The 22,485-nt window shown below is 43.8% G+C and overlaps 2 long non-coding RNA genes across 3 annotated transcripts in view; one reads left to right on the top strand and one right to left on the bottom strand.

The window, feature by feature from the left end:
- Positions 1 to 22,485, bottom strand: part of LOC136794841 (uncharacterized) — a 334,527-nt gene that overhangs the window by 124,611 nt on the left and 187,431 nt on the right. The gene's annotated exons all lie outside the window — the stretch shown is intronic.
- Positions 5,422 to 17,820, top strand: LOC136794784 (uncharacterized). 2 transcript variants are annotated; one of them, XR_010841991.1, is made up of 3 exons: positions 5,422 to 5,555; positions 13,516 to 13,877; positions 14,949 to 17,820. It is a non-coding gene; the product is annotated as an uncharacterized lncRNA (long non-coding RNA). The 2 variants fall into 2 exon arrangements; XR_010841992.1 differs by lacking the exon at positions 13,516 to 13,877 and adding an exon at positions 13,056 to 13,250 and having other exon boundaries at positions 5,422 to 5,549.

Raw genomic sequence — 22,485 nt, forward strand, 5'->3', positions numbered from 1 at the left:
AAAACTAAAAACAGAACTACCATATGATCCAGCAACTCCACTCCTGGGTATATAACTGAAAAAAACAAAAACACTAATTTGGAAACATACACGAACCCCGATGTTCACAGCAGCATTATTACAATTGCCAACATATGGAAGTAACCTAAGTGTCCATCAACAGATAAATGGATAAAGAAGATATGTTATATATATATAATGGAATACTACTCAGCCATAATAAAGAATGAAATATTGCCATTTACAGCAACAAGGATGAACCTAGAGAATATTATGCTTAGTGAAGTTAAGTCAGAGAAGGGAAAACATTATATGATATAGCTTAAATGTGGAATCTAAAAAATAATACAAATGAATCTATATACAAAATGGAAACAGACTCACAGACATAGAAAACAAACTTATTGTCACCAAAGGGGAGAGGGAGGATGGGAGGAACAAATTAGGAGTATGGAATTAACAGATACAAACTACTATACCTAAAACATATAAGCAACAAGGATTTACCATACAGCACAGGGAATTATACTCAATATTTTGTAACAACCTAAAATGGAATATAATCTGAAAAAAACATATAACTGAATCGCTCTGCTCCACACCTGAAACCAACACAATATTGTAAATCAACTACACTTCAATTGAAAAAAACATGTTCAACTCAGAAGTTGTTGTCCACCAGGGAAAAGCAGGATAGATCATTTCAGAGTCTGCCTGAAGCGATTCCACAAGGCCCTTCCTTATGTTCTAACGTTTAACATCATTGACTCTTGGGAGAGTCTTCCTTATGTCAAACTCAGATTACTCCAAACGTGGTTTCAGTTGCCTTCATTTTACTAGAGAAGAAGTTGGGGGTGGGGGTGGCAGAGTGGCGGAGCTGGGTAGACCTGAATTCCTAGAAGTTACAGCTGTGCAATTTGGAACAAAATAATTAACCTCTATGAGTCCTGGTTTCCTCTGTAAAATGTGGATAACAATAAGCATCACTGAGGGCTGCCATAAGAATTAAGATAAAGTTCAAGGGAGTTGCTCGTGCAGTGTGTGACACAGAGAAGCCACTCAAAAGTAGCAGTTAACCTGGAATCTCTTTTTGAGTCTTCAACATGAATGTATATTAAATGATATGAGGTGCATTGGATGGTGGGGAATCAAGGTGATTTTGGGGGGGTAAAAGGCTAAGACAGGGTAAGGGGGACTTGGACACCCTGCTCTCAGCTGGGATTCTGAGCTGGAAAAAGACTCTTGGGTCCATATTAGGGTATTTTCTGTGGAAACAGCACATATGATTTGGGTCTGGGACAACCATCATTTATGAACTATAATTGAATTTATATATTTCATCCCAAGAAGGGACAATTTCTCCCCCTGCATTTTCTTAGGCCACCTATACTGTGGCATGTAAGACATGGCTGTATATTATTTTCTCTGAAACTTCCTACAGCACTTAAATGAATTAGGTGATTTCATAATCCTACAGTGTTTTCATTAAAAATGAATTTAAGAAAAAAAAAAAAGAAGTTCTGGGAATTCTCAACCTGGTGTTGCTTTAATGGCATGTAAGAAGTTGAATTTGAAAGTGACCTTCCTGAGAAATATCAGTGAGTGAAGGCAAAAGCCTAAAAATAAAATAAGCATGGAAAACTCAGTTCTTATGAGGTGTTGCAATAAAAGAACAAACGAGGCAAGCCAGCAGTCATGGAGCATCTAATGCAAAATGTAGTGTTCACTGTAAAGAGAAGAGTTCTCAATGCTGAGCATTCCTTCCACAAATATCACAGTTTCACAAATTATGATTTTATTTTCACAGCCACATCTTTCCTCTGAAACCACTGGGGCTCTGACAATGCAATTTACTTTTGCACAGGACATTATATCATGTCCTGTCATGATATCGTGTATCTTCGAGGACATGATGTCACACTTCAGAATCAATTTTTCTTAATGGGCATTTCAACAGTCCTTCCGTGGGGGTATCTTCCGAAGGCCAATGCATGGTGGGAGGATTAGAAGGGAACCTGACTTCGTGGGGGTGAGAAATCTGCTTCTCTTTGGGCTCAATCACATTGAGAACATTCATTAAGGTCTCATTCTCCCAGCTCATTCATCTGTGAAGTGGTATGAAAAAATATACTTTTGGAAAAAAAATTTCTAAAAATTTTCTAGCTCAGGGATCAGCAAACATTCTCCATAAAGGTCCAGACAATAAATATTTTTGGTTTTCAGGCTCAGGTCTGCCCAAAAACACCCACAGGATGATACACAGATGAACAGATGAGGCTGTGTTCCAATAAAACTTTATTTGTGGACACTGAAATTTGAATTTTGTATAATTTTCATGTGTCATGAAATGATACTCCTCTTCTGATGTTTTCAACCATTCAAAAATGTAAATTTGCAGCCATACAAAAATTGGCCATAGGCCAGATTTGACCTGCTCTCCGTACTTTGCTGACGCCTGCTCTAAGAGAAGAAAAACTTACATACCCCAAACTCCATTAACTTTACTTTTTTCTACCCTTCTTCCACATGATTCTTCTGTATGAATCATTCAGACTGTGGCTTCTCTTTCATGATGTCACTAATAACCCAATGAGCGATCACAAAATTGGGGTGGGATTTTATCTCTCTCTAAAGGCACAGACACCCTCCCCAAGGAAACAAGAAGTCGGGGGTGCATGTATGCACATGCCTTGGTAGATGTTTGAGCTCCACATATGTATAAGCCATGTGTATACATGGTAGGGAGTAAGATTCAAGTAAGAGAGAGGGTTCTTTTTAAAATTATCAGAAGCAGCTGAGTTACACTCCCTCTGTTTAATAATCACAAAGTCAGACTTACAGCTCTTATCAAACCATTTCGGCAGGGTCTGCATCATTTCACCAATTTCAACAAACTGTCCCAGCGAGGAGAAAGATTAGACCGTGTATGTTTACTCTCTGTGGAGTTATGGCTGTGTTCTCTTCAAGAGAATAAGATATGGAAATAGAAGTTTACTTAGTCCAGTCTTTGATGGGTTCCCATGACAGGAAAAGTTGGCCGCCTGTGCTCAGGTGAACAAAAGTGAAATTCTACATGGTACCCTTCCCTCTGGAGACGCAAATTCTTCAAGTGGTGGGGGGCAAGGAGGGGCCCCGTGAGCTCTGCTCTAGTTTTAGTTGGGGCTGAGGAGGACTACAAAGTGGGGAAGGACGGGCAGCCAGCATGGTGAGCATCCCACAGTGTTGGAGCTGACAGAGGTTCTCGCAAATGTGCTTCTGCACTTTGAGAGGGAGACAGAGACCCCGAGGGAGGGGCGTGATTGCCCGAGGCCTCCCAGGGTTATGGGACCAGGGACAGACCAAAAGGCCAAAACGAGGTGGACCAGCCGAGGGCCCCTTCCATCACTCTTCACTGTATTAGGAGTTTAGAGACCGCCTTGGTCTCCATTGGCCACTCCATGCACCACCCACCCCCTCAACTTCCCCACCAGTGACCAGACTCCACTAGCCTCTCCCCAAGCACCCTCACGGGCCAAGCCTGGGGATGCAACTGTTGAGCCTGTTCATGGATCCAGGGCTCGAGTTTCACTCACTCCCCCAACCCACAGTAGCCAGGATGCAGCCATCTCACTACAAGTCAAAGGGCATGGCGGGCGGGTGGTGGTGGGGGATGTATGCTAGATCCACAACAGCTTTGCACAGAAGTGTATTTTAGCAAAAAGCTGAGGCTGAACACTCTAGTGGAGACCCCATCTTGAGAACAAAAAACTGGGGAAATAGGAAGAAATTTTCCTGAAGCCTCAAGAGGCACGGTATGACTGCTCTAGGGGCCGGGGAGGATGAGACAGACCCTGAGCTCACCCTGCTGCATCCCCTTGTGAAGGAGTTGGGCTTAGGCCTGTGTCCACGACTTCCCCTATACCCCGAGGTGCTTCCAGGGGCAAAAGACACATGACTAGGCTTGGGGTCAAGCCCCCTAGCATCAATTATGTCCTCACTTTCCCTCCTTAGGCCTCAGGTTCCTCATCTATAAAGGGCCCAGGGCTGAGTGAGATGATTTTGAGATCTCTGCCATGCTAGCATTCTCTTTTAAGTGCCGGGCGCTATTTACTTATGATTATAGACAACTATGCTAATTATATCACAATTTACTGTGGAATGGGAAGATAATGCTAACCTGACAAAAGGAAGAATTGGCAATCTAGATGCATGTATCAAGGCACTGACTTCAAAACTCTTCATACACAGTGATTTTTTTTTTAATTGCACTTACTCCTTACTCCAGACCAGGGATTTATATACATTTTCTCACTGAATCCTTATAAGAACCATGTGAGAAAATGAAAGCTGAGAGAGACAAATTTGCCCCAAGTTATAATGCAAGTGGCAGAGCCAGTGTTTGAACTTGGGTCTGTTTGGCTCTAAACTCTCTGTTACGCTATAAGACAAATTAACCTTTTATTTAAACCTCCCTTCCCCTCACCAAGATAAAGCACTCCAAAACCGAACTCTGCTGTTCTTTCTCCTACTGATTATGTCTTTCCTTTAATCTCAGGTGCCCAGGACTATTTAGTAGCAAAAGTTTCCTTTGCAACCCAGATAAGGATCATAGTACTTGAGGGATATGCTGTGTTAGCCAAGGATCTCAACACCCACAGGGTCATCCAATAGGCATTAGAAGCGGCAGAAGGTGAGCTTGTCTAGGGCTGCATTTCAGAGGGCTCCCCTGTAATTTGGGCTCTGCTTTGTGCTTCTCTCTGTGCCTTGGCCTGAGCTGGCCATCAGTGGTCAGGGCCTATTGCTTCTTGGGTTCACAGGCCATCCCCAAGTGCTATTAAGGACATACATTATCATCAGGAACCTACTGCCAGGAAAGACCAGATGAACATTGTCAATGTTGATGCATAATTGTGTGTGGGAGTGGGGCACAGAGGAAGGACAGGGAGAGATGGTCCCAGCCCGAGGGGTTCATGTGTGTATGTCTACTGACACCAAATGCCTGTTGCCTCCAATCTGTTTCCCACTGTCACAGGGAGCTGGTGAAGAGCTACAGCTGCCCTGGGTCAGTGTCAGTGAGGCCTGAAGAGAAGCTCATGGCTAGAATTGGAGTACTGTGTGGACCGGGAAGATGGGTGTGGGTGGGAGAATGTGGCTGTGGGGATCCTCAGGGGATGGTTCTGTCGCAAGATTTCAGTTTATCTTGGGTGGAAAAGGAGTTCCCCTCCAATGGCTTAGCCAAGAATGTTGATGTCACGGGGAAAGGGAATAGAGTTTGATTGTGTGTCACATAGAACTGGGAACAGGCTGCCGTGCTCAGAGGGACACCCTTATCAATTAGGTAATGTCTGCTAATGATTGAGGAACTGTGTTAGGCAGCATTCCAGCTGTTGATATGTTAGCAAACATCTGCAAAAAGCACTCATACCTTGTGGGAAAAGATTTTCTAAGACTGGCTCCCACTGGTCTGAGCCCAACAGCATCAAAGGGCATCTGAAACAGAGCAGCATGGCCGAAATGTGGACTGGGCATAGGAGGCAGCCTGGTCGGGATTTTGGTTCTATCTCCAGGAGGTAAAAGTATGTTTGTGCAGAAATGATGCCTATAACCAAATTTTCTTCCCCTTCTCCCCCCAGCCTTGCTTCCTTCTTTTCTCCCTTCCTTCCTCCCATTTTCCTTCCCACCATCCCTCTGTCTTTCCTCCCTCCCTCCTTCCTTCCTTTTCCCCTTTCCTCTCTCCCTTGTCTTCTCTTTTCCCCCTTTTCCTCCTTTCCTCCCTCACCCCTGTCTTCCCTTTTCCACTTTATCTGCCCCTACCCCTCCTTCCCTGCCTTCCTTTCTTCCCTCCTTGAAATACTAACATTCAATAATGTCCTCAATATATAAAGTGCTGGGCACACAAAGGAATAATGAATTGAGAATTGCCCTCAAGGGAACAGTGGCTAAAGGTACCAAATGCATGTGAAAACTGATCCATGTAAAAAATGTGTAAAAGAATACAATGTTAGAAGTGTATGAGCTCTACCATAGCCAATGCTTCTGTTTTTCTTAAGAAAATGTAATTGGTTCTATTTAATGTTCTCTTTCTTTTCTTTCTCTTTTGAAAAATCATGCAACATATTATAGGGTGTAAAATATAAAAGATCAACAAAGTCATCCACAATCTCACCAACTAATAATGGAAATGTCTGAAGAATATGCATATGTAATATATACATGTCCATACATGACATATTTTTAAACAAAATGGGATATTACTGTTTATACTGTAATGTGCTCTTTATGCTGAATATATTACTAGCATCTTTCATGATTAATAAATATAGGTGTGCCACACTATTTTTCATTGGTTATACAGTAGTTTATCAAACAGAGGGTCCATAATTAACCCTACCAATCCCCTGTTGCTACAAATTAACACTGTCCTCAATTCGGGAATATGATTTTTTAAAAACACAGCAATAATCACTGTAACTAAATAGTTACATATTGGTCAGATTTCAGATTATTTCCGTGGGCTAACTTCCTGGAAGAGGAATTTCAGTAGAAGTGTGTACACGTTTTTAAGACTTTTTTGATAGATACCCCAACTATACCCCAAAAAGTTTATATCAAAAGACAATATTATTTTTTAATGTTTTCCAATTCAATAGGCAAAAAATATATCTCATTTTTAAAGGAACATATCTGTTACAACTTAAAAACTCCAAGTATTTCAAATATATGCATTTGACTTTTGAGATTGCTCTTCTATTCATTTTGCTTCTATTTATTTTTATATTCTTATATTTTATGTATTAGAGTCAATAATATTTTGTCATATTTATTAGAAATATTTTCCCAATTTGTCATTTGCCTTTTACCTTTTTTTCCTGTATAGGAGTTTTGGTTTTTTAATATGATGCAATTGATCAATTATTTCCTTTACAATTGTTGCTTTTGATATCATATTTATAAAAGGCCTCTCTACTATAATAAATATAAATATTTACATATACTTAATTTTTGCACTTTAATCTATCTGTAATTGACTTTGGGTTTGGTATGACTAAGAATTTAACTTTGTTCTTTCTAAATCATTAACGAGTTACATGGTACTATGATCAAGCCTATGCGTAAAAGTTGAAAATTTGTAATTATATTATGTTTCCTATTTTTAATATTGTATATTTGTCACTTTTCTTAAATTATAGTGATTAGACATTTGTTGACCATGTTTGTTGGTCTTTTCAAAGAATCAGCTCATTTCTCAATTTTATTATTTTTAATAATGTTTCTGCTTCTATCTTTGTTAAATGCTTCCTCTCTTTTCATATATATATACATACATGTATATAATTTTTGTGTGTGTGTGCAGTACGTGGGCCTCTCACTGCTGTGGCCTCTCCCATTGCGGAGCACAGGCTCTGGACGCGCAGGCTCAGCGGCCACGGCTCACAGGCCCAGCCGCTCCGCGGCATGTGGGATCTTCCCAGACAGGGGCACGAAACCGTGTCCCCTGCATCGGCAGGTGGACTCTCAAACACTGCGCCACCAGGGAAGCCCTTTTCTTATATTTTTAAATGTTTTCTTTATAGTTTCATGATTCGAATTCATTATTATTTTACTTCATTTTTTTTCTGTTTAATAATTTAAAAATTGGGGCTATGAATATTCTTCTCATTATAGTTTTGGCCAAATTCTATACATTGCTTTCTAAATAATTGTGTTGCCATTTTATTTGCTCTCTGACAAAAGAATTTTAGGAAAAAAGTTTACATTTTATAAGTAGTTGATGATTTAATTTAAATAAATGTCTTTAATTTCTGATTTACTGTATTGTGACCAAGAGTATGGCCTGTAGATTATTTTTTTGTTAACTTCTGAAAAATTTTGAGACTTTCTTTGAGAAAGTCTGGTCTCTAACTGGCATTTCATTTAGAAAAGGTGAGTAGGGGAGGTCAAGTCTGGAATTCTAATTTTACTTGTGTCTCTCTCGAGCATTTAAAGGAGACTTTTTGTAATCTGTTTTAGAGAACACTCGCTCTCCTACTCTAACGAAATCTCTCTTGGCCACACTGTCCTGCATCTTTATCTCGGTGCCTTTCTCCTTCTTGCCTCATATAATCTGCCACATGTTCCTGACACATCAGGTCTTACCATGTCCTGTCCCATGTGGAAGATAGTTCTTTGATTTTCTTCCTCAGATCTGTCCTTGAAGCTGTGATCCATCCCCAGAAAGTGGTGGGGGAGAGAGAAACTAAAGACTGTAACCTCGTCCACTGGTCCTTTTGACTCCTCACGATGAAAACTGTGACTTCCACTTTCTGTTGGTAATCATATGCTATACTTTCAATTTAAGCTTTATTTTAATGTATTTATATGTTTGTCTCTAAACTTCAATGGATTTCTCCACTCTGTATGAAACTATTGACCTATTATTAGACAGGCTTAACCTACTTACTTTTATTGTTATAATTTACTTATTTCATCTTAAATCTGCCTTATTCTCTTTTGATTTCTGGTTTTCATACTTCCTTGATTTTTCCTTCATTTTCAGTTTTTTTTAATGAAGAATATATTCTATTTTCTCTTATCACCCTAAGTATAGCATTCCATTTTAAATTTCAATAGCTATTACCATGAAGTTTTTCAAAAGCATTACTCATTTTCCAAAAGGTGAGGGCAGTTTAAGCTCAGTGTTGTCAACAGATAACCCATGCGGATTGCCCTTGGCTCTATGCTTTATCTACTAGCGATGGTTGGTTCCTGTTCTTCATTCTACAGTTGAAAGGTGGATTGATGTTCACAGCTTTCAATCTAGTTTCCAGTATTTCTCAGGCTTTTACTAATGGATCATTGCCTTGCTCAGGAGGCATTCTTTTCTTTCTAGCTCTACAATACTCGGAACCACTGGAATGTGAAAAACTCACAACTAACTCCAAGAATGTATTGCTTCCAAGGTTCTTGCCACCATCACCCCAGCTGTTCTTATTTCTAGAGACTGTAACCCCCCAGAATGTCATAGGCCATCACCTATTCTCAGTTTTTGCTCTCTGATGTCTTGTATTCTAAAAGTTGACAGAGGAAGACACATTGGTTGCTAACACAATTTTGGCTGCTTCAAAGGTCAACAGTCCTATGGGAAGAGGAAGGTGCTGAGTTTGCACATCTGGGGAGCTCAGAAGCTGAATGACCCTTCATAATTGTCCAGAGTAGGCGATGGGTCAAATGGCACTAAATGTGGATTACCCTGCGACCGGGCCTTAACCTTGGGGGAGGCAGCTCTCTTCAGTTAAGGAAATCCCTAAAAGGGCTGGGCTGAGGGCTGTGTTCTGGCAGAACTCTCAGCAGCTGGACAATGACTTCTGTCCTGAAGGGGGATTTGGACAACACTTCACAGCATCTATCTCATAAGCATATCACTTATTCATGTAAGTTGTGCATATTTTCTGTCTCTCCATGACACTGTGAGCTCATGGAGCCATGAGAGAGAAACTGGCCATCTTGTTCAGTGTACATCTCTGGTTCTTAGTACACACTAGTTGAATAGGTGATAAATGAATGAATGACACATCTTAAGGTGTGTGGGCAGAAGGGCTGGGGAGGAGAGGGGAGAAAGAATTGTAGGGAGGAGAGGAATCCCCCATCTCACATAAGAAAGATGTCATGAGAGACAAGAAAACTATTAAAAGATTTTTAAGTCCACGCAAAAAAGGACAAATTAGAGACTGTAGAGTAATTCCCCAAATCCCACTTGAGAAATACAGCTGGAAATTGTGGGAAGAATATTTATGACCTTCAAGTCCACAGAGGGACATAAAATAGTTGTCTGGTGCAGTGATTCCCACCCGCCTGGGGCTTATGGCACACTCTCATGATTTCCTGATGTATCCTGTATCCAAATACACCCTACTACATGGTGTTCATGTGTGCTTATTAGAGTGATTTGAAATGAATTTGTGACAGATAAATGATAGATAGATAGATCTCAGTATGTCTCAATATTTTATGGTTTCGAGAAATCTGGAAATGCCTTGGAGCACCTAGAAAATCAGACTGTGGGAGGCTGTGCTGGAACTGTAACCAGCCAAGCCATGAAGGGACCCTATCTGGCTTCAGTACCCTTTCGCTCACAGGCAGAGCTGCTCCCTCTGCCTGGGAGAGTCTCTGGTACGCTCAAGTTGGTACTGGGACCTGGCTCCAGACACATTTGCATCTTGTTTTCTCTACTCCCTGGCCTAGCCCCTTTTCCCTAAAGATTAACTTAATGAGCAAAGCAAAGAGGCCATAAAACTGATAAAGACAGCAAAAGCTCAGGGAGATTTCCACCTCTCAAATGGCACCCTGGGCAGATTGCACTTGCCTCACCAGCCAGGAGGCTTGAGTTGTGAAGTACAGATTCCCTAGTGGGACTCCTGAGATGGGAGAATTGCACTGTGTCCTCCCCATAAAGGGAAATGCACGTAACAGCTTTTCTTAACTAGAAATGTCCTCATCACAAACTTTCTCAAGCACCATTGTTCCTGGTTCCATGTTCAAGTGCAAAGTTCACAGATGTCCATCCCAAAGAGACTGTTCCTTGCTTTTACTGCCCTGGGAGCCCTACCCTTCTGAAAAGAAAGATACCATTGTATATTGAGTCTCTAATTTGGTTTAATATTCAATCATCACATAGTCCTATGGATCAGCATGTTTATCTCCCTTTTATGTCTGAGGAAGCTAAAGTAAAGAAAGGGTATGTGACTTACCCAAGGCTATCAGCCAATATGTGGCTGCAGCTGGAATCTACCCTCAACTTTTTTTTGTCTTTTATTCAGCAACTCTTTATTGGCCCTCTTTGTACTGGGCCAGGGTGCTCTCTGGAGAACTGGTCATCAGCAACAATATTACCACGTACCTCCATCTTTAGGTATTGGCCGCCAGGATCCTCCAGCCCAAGACCTTTAAACAATGGCCCATAGCATCCCCTGAAATTCCTACAGAGAGAGAGGAAGGGTGAGGGAGGGGAAAGGATGGAGTTCTCAGAGGTCTTTGCAGTCTCATAACCCTCTGTGAACTGTCCTTCTGCAGATCCAGTTAAGACCCGACACTGGCATATCCCAGTTTGTACCATGGCATATTGGCATCTAGGCCAGGCATCAGTTGGATGGTAGCTAAGCCAAGTAAAGTCTGCCACCATGTGGAACTTTGATTGGATATCCCGCCCCAGGATATTTCTGGAGTTATGCACATGTGTACTTGTGTGTGCTACGGCAGCATGATGAACTGTGTGTGCACATGTATGTGTACTTGTGTGTGCTTGGTGCTTTTGTGTGTGTGTTATGTATGCCTACTGTGCCTTAGGAGTTTCTTAGCATGGAAACTGAACATCTTAATGGCCAAATTTGGAAAGCAATTTACCTCTAGTCTTCTCTGAAACAACAAATCTTCTCAGGGCTCTACCACCCCAACTCTCCAAGCCACTTGGAAATAATAATCATAATAATAGCCAATACACATTGACCACTTAGTCTTTCAAATACTGCCCTAGGCAACTTTACAAGAGCATTAACACTTAATTCTTAAGACAACCCAATGAGACTCACACTTCCATTACTCCCGCTTTAGAGATGAGGAGACTGAAGCCACTGGAGCCCATGCTCAGTGTCCCTCTGTGTGGAAGCTGTGGAGACTGTTTGGAATTCATGCCATCTGGCCTTAGAGCCTGCTCTCCTAAACACAGCAGCAGCCTGCCTTGCCCACCTGCTTGCTTGACAGAGTTACCAAAAGTTTCTTCCTTTATTTGTTACAACTGGAAGATGCAAGTTGAGTGTTTGGGCCTTACAGGTATTTCCCAGGTTTCTCCTTCCCAAGGTCAAGTTATGGGGTCAGAGTAACCGTGGAAGGCTATTCCTGACAATGGTTCCAGTTAGAATCTCTAGGGTTCCTCTGCCTGCTTTCCTGCCATCACCTAGAAAGCAGGTGATGTTGACTGCTGTAGTAGAGCCAAAGCATCCAGAGTCCCTGGAGTGAGGGAACCACAGAGGCAAGATCAGAATTGAGGAAGAATGGAATAATAAGAAGGCTGGAGGAATTGAAGGCAATGGAGACCTGGTCCCCTGCTGGGGCAAACCAAGTCAGGTGTCAGGGGTAGGACAGCATGCAGGACAGAAGGTCTCCACAGAACCAGGCTTCTGCAGCCACCTCCTTTCCTCCATGCCTCACTCTCCTTCCCCTTGTAGTAGATAGCTGCTTCTAGAAATTTCCTTTGGTCAGTTTGCAAGGAAAACCAAGTCCCAGGATAGGGCCTGGCTGCTAAAGAAGTAAAAAACTAAATGGACTGAAAATTCCTATACTTTTATTTTAAGGAAAATCATACTGAGACTTAAAAGATTCCTGGATTTTGCTTTTTAGTAAACAGGAGCACTTTTCGCATCAGATCTGCTTTTCCCTTCGCACTAGTAAACTGTGAATTGCAAAAACCAAAATGAAAACAAAACATCCTCCAGCCACAGCTAATTGCACAAAGGAGCTGTTAGCTTGTTAGCTCAGAGCTGACCCAGTGACCCCAGAGCTGGGTGGGTGGGGCTTGTTTCTCAGCCCCCTCCACCAGGCAGGCACCCTTGTACAGGGCATAGTCTGCACAACCATCCACAGCAGGCTGTCACGGGGCACGTGCTCTCAGGCAGTCTGCACAGCAAGTGAAAACACACATCCTGTGCGTATGGATTTATTCATCTTTCCGGTATCAGTAAGGAGGTGGAGCTATAGCACATTAAATATTTACAATTATCAGAGACAAGACAGCACACAGCACTGAACCAAGATAAGGATGCAGTTTATAAAATATTTACAGTGAACACATCTTGCTCCTCTGGTTCTTCTCTTTGGCCTGGCATTTTGGTCTCTGATCTCTTTATTGTATTTTCTTTTCAGGTCCTTTGTAGTTTGAAAATGTCTGACAGAGCCTAATGACTAAATCTTAAGAGGACTATCATATATATGAGATATATTCAGGGAATTTTATTCTCGTGCCTCCAAGCAAAGAGTGCTTTTTTGCAGTCTTTTTTTTTTTGCGGTACGCGGGCCTCTCACTGTCGCAGCCTCTCCCGTTGCAGAGCACAGGCTCCAGACGTGCAGGGTCAGTGGCCATGGCTCACGGGCCCAGCCGCTCTGCGGCATGTGGGATCTTCCCGGACCAGGGCACGAACCCGTGTCCCCTGCATCGGCAGGTGGACTCTCAACCACTGCGCCACCAGGGAAGCCCTTTTGCAGTCTTCTAAGCATGTGTCTCCTACATATGCCTGAATCAGGTTTGTGGGTGGTTCTTTTTATGGTCCTACCTAGAACAAGGCCGGTGAAAGGAAATGACACGCTACTGAACCTGTATTAACCACAAGAATAGGTTTGCATTGGTCTCCTGAATATCTGAAGTTATTTTAGACACCAGAGTTAACAGTATGCTAGGAATGGACTGGTTTATAATTACTTTCATTAGTTCAATCCTAAAATGTTACACATTATTACACTCAGAAGCATGATTTCATTGTGTTTGATTTTAATGGTGATTCTTTCTAGATCTTGATACTACCAATGATCAAAAGCAACAGAATTTCAAACAGAATGGAACACTAGCAACACCAGAGAGAATCAAAATATTAGAAAAACAAAGACAGGAAAGGTGATTTGGCCCTTTGTTCAACTGCAAAGAATGCAAAAGAAGAGTCAATTGTGAAATATTTGGCTATCCAGAGAGATGAAAGATCTCCAGCATTTGGGATGGGGTGCCCGAGAATTATCAGGGATCACAGTCGTTCTATTTGATGAGTGCCATATTTGACCTTGAAGCAGTGAGGCTGGCACTCCTTTGGGTCCTGAGGATCTCCTGATGTCCTTGCTCCCTGGCGGTATCTGCCCCCAGGCCTCTGAAGGATTCAACTGTGAGTATGAGGCTGTGCACATTTCTAGTGTGTATTTATATCGAGGTGGCTGTGTTGCCAAGGAGCTCTGAGAGAAAGCAGAGCGGAGATAACTTCTAATCCACCTTTCTGTGATAATGTGGCGCAAAGTGAAGAGACCCAGGGCCCCATCCCCTGGTCTGGCATTGCCCTGTGAGGGGCGGGCCCAAGGGGCGTTTTTAGCAAATCCAGCAGACACTGGGGGTGGGTGAGCTTTTGCATTGGAAATGCTCATGACCATGCCAGAGTGTTAACTAATCTCTGCGCAGCAAACAGAGAAGACCAGGAAGAGAAGAAGAAGAGCAGAAGCAAAATTTAATTTGTAGGCAGCAAGAAATAGATTTGAGTGACCATTCAGGAGATTCGGGCAGCTGGAGAATGCGACTCCCAAGACGGCATTGGGAGGAGAGAGAGGAAGTTCCATGCCCAAGATCACGGGGGAGCTGGCGACAGCAGGGCCGTACTGTAGCCCAGCCCAGGGCTCTTGGCTCCAGAGCCCACTTATTTAGTGTGCTCCTAAACGACAGTGAGGTATTTTCCTCATCAACACAAAGCTGGACAAGGGAGCTGTGCTGTGACGATTCTCTCCTAATGGGCCATCAGTTCCACCATCAGAGGGTGGCAGGAGAGTCTGGGTCTCCGTGGAGTGCAGTCAGAGGAGATGGGGTGTGCAGTCCATCTTAGGCACACGGGTGGTGCGTTAAGATGAAACGTGGGGGAGGGGACACAGCAGCATGTCTGGCATCAGAAAGACCTGGCCTTGCATCCTAAGCTCACTCCTGCATGAACCTGAGTGACTCATTAAAGTCTGGGGTACCTCTGGTTCCTCACCTTTAAAATGGGGACCAGGATACCTTCTTCACAGACTTGTTGTAAGGCTCACATAAGAAAATAGGCATGAAAATCCTTTGCAATTTAAAATGTGCTTTACAACAGAGAGTTCTGGGTTCCTGAGGAATTGGACTTTAGTGACTCCTCCTTATTAATAAGCATCTGCCATTGACAGCTGGCCATTCTTAACCCTTGCCATCTTTATCTTTTTCATCTCTCCAGATTATTTCTCCACCTCAGTGACAGCTTGAGCTGCGAAAGAGAGACATGGGGTGGCTCACCAGCCCGTGTGAAGCACCCCCACACAGGACCTTCCAGGACAGGGCTTTCTTACTAGGACCTCACGGCTGCCCCCACCACCCAGCCACTCCAAGGTGGAGCGGAGAGGAGCTGCAAGGTCCCAGGCCTTTGCCTTGAATTTCTGAGGTCTCCATCAAATCATGGCACAACCCACCCCCACAAGACAGAAGAGTCTTTTCACAAGGAGTTTTAATACAAGTCAGTGGAATAAGAAAAAAAAATACAGAAACAATTCACAACATAAAAGAAGCCACATTAACAAAGCAGCCATGATTAGCTAAAGAACTGAGCTCTTTGGGGCTCAGAATCCCAGCATCTTGGACTTATATTTCTCAGCAGCACTGGACTTGTAAGGTACTGGGTTGGATTAGTAACTTGATTTATCCCAGGCCCAACAATCCAACATAATCCTTCACAGGCCTTGAAAAGGTTTTGTGGTTTGTTTTGTGTGGGAGATACTCTCTGAGAGTTCTGGCTACAACATGTCCCTGAGATGTTCTGGGTTCTGGAATCTGTAGGATTCCTCAAGCCCATCTGGCTGATGGCCAAGGTCAGGCTGTGGTACAAGCAGGATAGCCCCTCTGGCCTGTGGACGTCAGCAGCACCTCCCCGTGAGTGGGAAGACTTAAGACTCTATTACCAAGGTTCTGAAGTGGCCAGAGCCCCTGAAGAGCCAGCTGTGGGCCTAGTGGGCAATGGAGGTCAAATCTTGGCTACCAGCAATGCATCAGAGGAAACTACTGTTCTCTAAACACAAACAACATGATCCTTTCCTCCTTGTGGAAAATGCCTTCCCACATATAGCCACTTGTCTAACTGCTCCCATGCTCAAGCCTGATCAAGTTTCACCTTCCCCATGAGCCCATTTCAGCTGATAGAAATGTAATGAGTGTCTACTGTGTGCCCATAAGCTGTTTTAACTCATGCTGACATGTTCTGAAGCTGAATAAAGGCCTTGGTCTGGGTTGGTTTCCATATTCAAGTAGAAAAAGGGCAGTTATGTCCTAGTCCCCGGTTATCAGTCTGCTAGGAGCAAGACTTCAGGCAGTGGAGAGGGGACAAGAGACAAAGTGTGAGAATCGCAACTCCCAGGCAACTTGAGGCGTCAGGGCCACAGCCGGGGTCTGGTACAGGAATGCCACATCGATGGAGGGTCTGAGTGTGGGGTAGGAAGCTGGACAGAGGCTCTGCTGTATGTACGATCCTTCTCTGAGGAGCTCTAAGAAGGTGCTCAGAGCCTGAGATCCAGGCTTGGAGTGTCGGGACTACTGCAGTTCCCACCGGGAGTGACCCTGAGACAGGGCACAGCTTGGCCTGCAAGTAGAAGCCTGAAACCTTCAGCCATAAGGGACTGAGCCGAGTTCCTTCTCTTGGCCTCTCTAGATCCCATCCTCCTTCAAGGTACGGCTCAAGGCTACATCCTAAAAATAAAGTTTCCTTGGTCTCTCCCCACCACAGAGACCTCTTCCTCTTCAGATTTCCTGAGGAGCTTTCCCTCTATCTGTCTCACTTGGACCCAGAAAAATGTCCTGCTCCATTTCTCTGGGGTACCCCCTCACATCCAAGCAGGAGCTACTCAGAGGTAGGCGCTAACTAAAACCCTCATTAGACAGATTTAGCTCATCACACCTCACTCCGACATTACTGTGCATCAGATAAAGTACTTTCCGGCGGATCACTGCCAGCCACCACACAGTGTGGGCATCTGAGGTCCTAGCTGACTCCAGCTCAGGGGGAGCTCTCTGGCTAGAAGACACAAAGGTCCACTCAGCCAAGGCTGGGCTGTTCCAGGCAGTAGACCAGTGGGAGCCTCGCTCCTATATTTGAGAAGATATTTCCGAGGTGACTCATTTTAAGAAATACAGTTTGCTTAATGACTTTTGGAAAGTCAAAAAGGGTGAAAAAGAATTCAGAAGCAAGAAAAAGAAAAGAGAGATTCTACTTGGGAATATTACTTATGATTGACATTTGCCTTTCCTCCAGATTCATTCTTGATGGCATCCCGTCCACGGAGTGACACTCTGCCAGCCAGACATTGTCACCTGCTGGGCGACTCACTCAGGACTCCTTGGCTCTGTCTGGAAAATCTCTCCCTCTCTCTCTCCCATCCTTGTCTCCCATCCCCCTCCTCCCAGCTCGGAGCCTTTGTTGACGTTGACAGCTCATCCCTGGGCTATCATTCATCCTGCCTATGGCAAACTTTGGGGAAAATAAAAAACCCTGCTCCCTTAATCTCATTAGAAGGGCTGCAAATTGAATTTAGCCCCTCTCAGTGTCCCCTCAGCTGGCTGTCATTAGGAGCAGAGGCTGGGCCTTGGCTGAGACCCAAAGACCAGCTAACTGAATTTGAGATGCTGTGGTCCTGACAGGCCAAGGGAGGTAATTGAAGAGCCGTGGGGCTCCTGGTAACATTTCAGGCTGGGATTACACTGGGGATCCGAAGCTCCCATCTGCAGTGGTGTTGCGGGCACTGAAGAGCCGCCCACTGGACTTCCAGGGGTAGGATTATTGATAAAGAGATCATTCCCAGTGGAAGGTGTGGGAGCGATGGGGAGGCTGCATTTGGTAACGGTGCAAACTGGGTGTTATAGGTGGGGGAGAAAGGGAGACCCTAGTCAGTGAGGGTCAGCAAATCATCCAAAGTTAGAAATAATTTGCAAGGAGTGTTGTATAATGAAACAAAAAGGCAGTTTGGGTAGACTAACTGATGAAAACAGAATATGAGTAAAAGAAACACTGACTTTTAAATTATGGGCCTAATTTATATGTTTGTATAAATCTTCATTTTTTTTAACTCCCTGGATCATTTTAGCTTTATTTTTTCACCTCAACACTAAACCTCAAGCATAGGGGGGCTTTTCTGTGATTGAAAAATCATACTTTTGTGAAAAAGAAATGTACACACACACACAAAACTGCATCCATGTAAGTAAGCATTTAACAGACACTGATTTAGATTTCTGAGACCTCCTTAGTTCCCAGATCCATTGTAATGCTTTCAATGCAGGTGAAAGTACAGTGAAATCCTGTTTTAAAGAGGAAGAATCTGACAGTAATCAACCATCTACTATACAGGTGCCAGGCACAGTGCTCATCTTATTTTGTACATCATCTAACTGAGTCTGCAAGGCAGGAGAACAAGACAAGCATTATGATGATTAGTATCCCCACTTTATTGATGAGGGGACTGAGTCTTGAAAAGATTAACCAGTCTCTTTCCCAAGGTTATAGGGACAATAAGTGCTGGGGCTGGGATGGGTTTTCCTACTCTGTGTCATTTTCCTAAAAAGTCACAGCAACTGTATCTGTCACTCAGAGGGAGGGTGACTGGGAACACAGGCTCCAAGCCAGACAGGCTCAATTCCACCGAGTACTAGCTGTGTGACCTTCGGCATTTCCAGATCTTTCTGTGCCCTCCTGGGAAATGGGGATATTATAAGAACTTGCCTCAGTGGTTTGCTATGGGGATTAAATGAGCCAAGGCACATCCAGAGTGCACTGCATAGTGCCTGGGACATTGTGAGCACTCTCTACATGATATTAAATTATAATTATTGCTGAAGTGGTACCATGAAGAATATCCATTCACTTGCATACCTAATGGACTAAATTTGAAAGACTGTCACCCAAGTATTAGACCATAACATCAAAAGACCCCTGCTTTCCTGGCCTGATATTACCAGATCCAGAGTCAGCACACCTTGCATTTATATTTCTGGAGCTTACTCTTAGGTGCAATTTTCGGTGAGGAGTAAAGGATGAAGCTAAGCCTTTTCCTATGTTGATTATATCCATGTTTTTTCTCCATTCTCTGTCCTTTAATGTTGGGTGAGGTATGAGATCTAGCCCTCCCATACTCACTATTGTTAAGTACTCGCTCTGCACTAGCATTTTACAAATTTTATCTCATTTAATGCTCACTTTTACTCCTTTTATGCACAGGTATCATTTCCATTTTTTAGATGAGAAGAGTGTATTTTCTTTACATTTTCCATATTCCATCCTGCCTACAGCATTAACTACAGCCTTAAGGCTGATCTGAAATGTCACAGACTATTAAGATATGGGTTTTGCTACATTTGACAAGACATTTAGGTAACTAAAGGCCTCCCTGCCTGTCCAGTAACGCTCAAGTTTCAGATTCAATGAGCCTATACTGAACACAAATAGTGTGCCTAGCTCTGGGTTGAAAGGTTTTTCCAGGTTGTCTCATTTAAATAACCATCAATTCTATGAAGAAAGGCCTCATGACTCTTATTTAGCAGACAGAAAGGTGATTTCAAAAAATTTAGGAGAGTTTTCAAGGATCACACACGTCCTAAGTGGAGGATCTGGGATTTGAACCCAGGCATCTCTGGCTCATTCCACCTCCAAACAGCTTCCCATCACAGGACACTCTCAGCACAGTGTGAGGACTCTCCAACACAAGCCCCTCTGGGAGCCACTTCCAGTCAGTGAAGTTGGCACCAATGATGAAATCTACTTCCTTTCTTTGTGGATGAAGAAACCAGGCCACAGAGAGGTTAAATGTCTTGCCCACAGTCAGTCTGTCCTGTGTGAGCCAAGACTGTGTTCTAGTTCCTGGTCTAGTCCCATTGCATGACACCCCTCCCACACTCCACCCCAACTACCAGCCTTTGCAACTCCGTTCCCCAGGAGCCCGGTCAGCTTGGGATTTTTAGTAGCCTAAAGCTATCAGGACAATTTCTATTCTGCAGAAAAGGGAGTTTAGTTCCTTTAGTGATGGTTCCTTCTCTTAAACAGATTCTGGGATCAAGTCACAACTCAGGAATGGTTTCAAGGTTATAAATCACAGCCTGATAGAGGTTGGTGAGAGCCTACTTCCCAGGGCTGAAAGGTCTGTGGGGATGTTTAATATTACCTCCAGTACCCCTGGATTTCTTCTAAAGACCCAGATGCCACATTCCCTGTAACTCAAGTACTTAAAAATTGGCTTCCCCTTGGTTTGACTTTTCTGAGGAATCTCTGGAGACTTAACTCATGTTCTAAAATTATTGAGAAATTTTAGGAAGGGACAGTCCAACCGCTTGTGCCCCAAACTAATATAAGCACAAATGTAGGGTGAGATTATTTTCTTTATGGTTGAGAATTAGAAACTGCTCAAGTGAGAGGGGACTTTTGAAAGAATATGGCCCAACTCTCTTACTTTATAGGAAGCCAAGGACCAAGGAGGAGAGTGAGTTACTTAAACTTACAGAGCAGGTCTGTAGCAATTAAGGGCTCAAGAGTCGGATTGTCTGGGTCCAATGCCTAGTGCCCCTGCTTACTGGCTGTGTGACGTGGGAGAGGTAGCTACTCTATCCCTAAGTCTTGGTTTCCTCATCTGTATTTGGAAAAAGTCATAGTCTCTATGGTGGACTGGAAATGGCCGCAAATTCTTTGACACTTTTCTACTCAAGAGATGCCACCTATTTCTCTTCTCCTTAAATCTGAGCTGGCTTGTGATTGTTTTGACCAATAAAGTCTAGTGAAGTGTCATATGTTAGTTCCAGACCTAGTCTTTAAGAGCATTGTCAGGTTCTGCCTTGGTCTCATGCAGCCCAAACTGCCACAGAAGAGGCTGCCATGCTGTGAGGAAGCCCAGGCTAACCATTTGAAGATGCTGTGGATTTGGGGAGAGAGAGAGGCCCAGACAGCCTCTAGCTGTACTACCTCCCACCCTTGGAGTTATCCTGAGGCCTAGACATTAGGGAACAGAGGTAAGCCATCCAAATTCCTAATCCATGGAGTCATGAGATATAATAACAATAAATTGTTGTTTTCAGCCACTAAGGTAAGTTAGTTACACAGCAGTAAATAACCAGAACAGTGCTTCTCAGAGGGTTATTGTGAGAATTATAAGTTGGTATACCTGTAAAATCTTAGGGCAGTGCCCGGCACAGTCAGTATTCAATAAAAGCAAGTTACTAGTCATTCTACAAACACTTATTAAACATCAGGTTGTTCTATACCCTGTATGAGCTGGAAGGGATGCAGAGGTGCATATGACCTAGTCAGACCCTTGTGGAACTCAGGATTGACTAGAACCTGGTCATACACAGCTGTGAAGGGAGGAATGTGTTTCCACCACCCTGGCCCCCACATCTCTTCTGACCTGGGAGAAGTAGAAGTCTCCAGCCTCTCACTGCAGTAGGATGCCTGCCTGGTCTCTGGATGGGCCTGGAGGGGTTAAGCCCATGAATGCTGTCCAATCTCTGTGCATCAAAATTCAGCTGCTATTGATTCCCGGTAAGCACTGATGCCCTTCCCAGGTCAAAAGAGAAACCCAAACCATTGTTGAGTAAATACAGTTTTCTGTTCACTACATCAATTAGGCTGACCCTAGGGGCTCTGGGAGCTCCCTCCTTCCCCATTTGCAATGACAGCTGCCATGCTAATGAATCCACATTGACATGATAATTAAACAATTACACAAAGTGGGGCTTGCCCAGTGCCCTAAGCTTTAGCTGGGGAGCCGGTGTGGCCACAGGCTGGACGAGGCCTGGGGGTTGCTCCAGGGCCATGAGGTGACATGCAGTGCCTGGGTCATTCCCAGACTGCAGCTGCTGCCTCTGGCGCTGACGGCTGGGGTGGGGCAGATGGGACCAGGGTGAGGATGGGCCCCAACCTGCTCTTCCTCTCTCTTTATCCTCTGGAAAGCCTTAATTGGTCAATACCTGAAAGAAATCCCCCACCCCTTTATGAAGGTGGTGGGGTACCCCAACAACTCCTGATTGGCCTAGCTAGTCTTCTCTCTGGAAGGCTTAGAGACATCCAGGGGCGATGGGCAAATGGGGATAGCAAAGGGCAGGGGGCCATGACTTCCTGGCATCACAGGGAAGAGCTGGGTGATCACCCTCCTCACCAGCCCTGGGGAAAAATTACTCTTTCTGTAAGCAGATGATCACAAATGCAGAAATCCTTGACTTCCTGGTGCAACTGCCCGGTTTACCATGACTTCTGTGATGCCAACCAGCCATAGCCCCCTTTGCAAAAGCACAGACTTGTGAGTCAGGCAGACAAAGCTCACAGCCTACTCTGCAACTTAACTGTGTCATCCTGGGCAAATCAAATGAACTTTCTGAGCCTCCATTTCCTCCACTATAATATGGACTCATAATAAGTGCCTTGTCCAACTGTGCTTGAAATTAAACAAGACAGTTTATGTAAAAGATCTAAGATAGCATTTTACATAAATAGTAAAAGACAGAACTTTACTGACAATAGTTAAGTTTCTCCATAAAGACCAGTTCCATCCACAGAAACAAGCTAGTTGATTGAATGGAGTCTAGAATGCACAGATTAAAACACGCCTAGAAATGCCTTACAACCAAGTGAGTGCTGCCCTTGGGGACCCCTTGCAGATGAGGCTGTGTGCAGAGTGTGCTCAGTATAAACAAGGGAAGAAAGAGAAACAGAAAAGGATCTATCTGGGGCTTAGAAAGAGGCAGAAGAAGAG

The sequence above is a fragment of the Kogia breviceps genome, chromosome 9, assembly GCF_026419965.1.
Source record: "Kogia breviceps isolate mKogBre1 chromosome 9, mKogBre1 haplotype 1, whole genome shotgun sequence".
NCBI lineage: Eukaryota > Metazoa > Chordata > Mammalia > Artiodactyla > Physeteridae > Kogia > Kogia breviceps.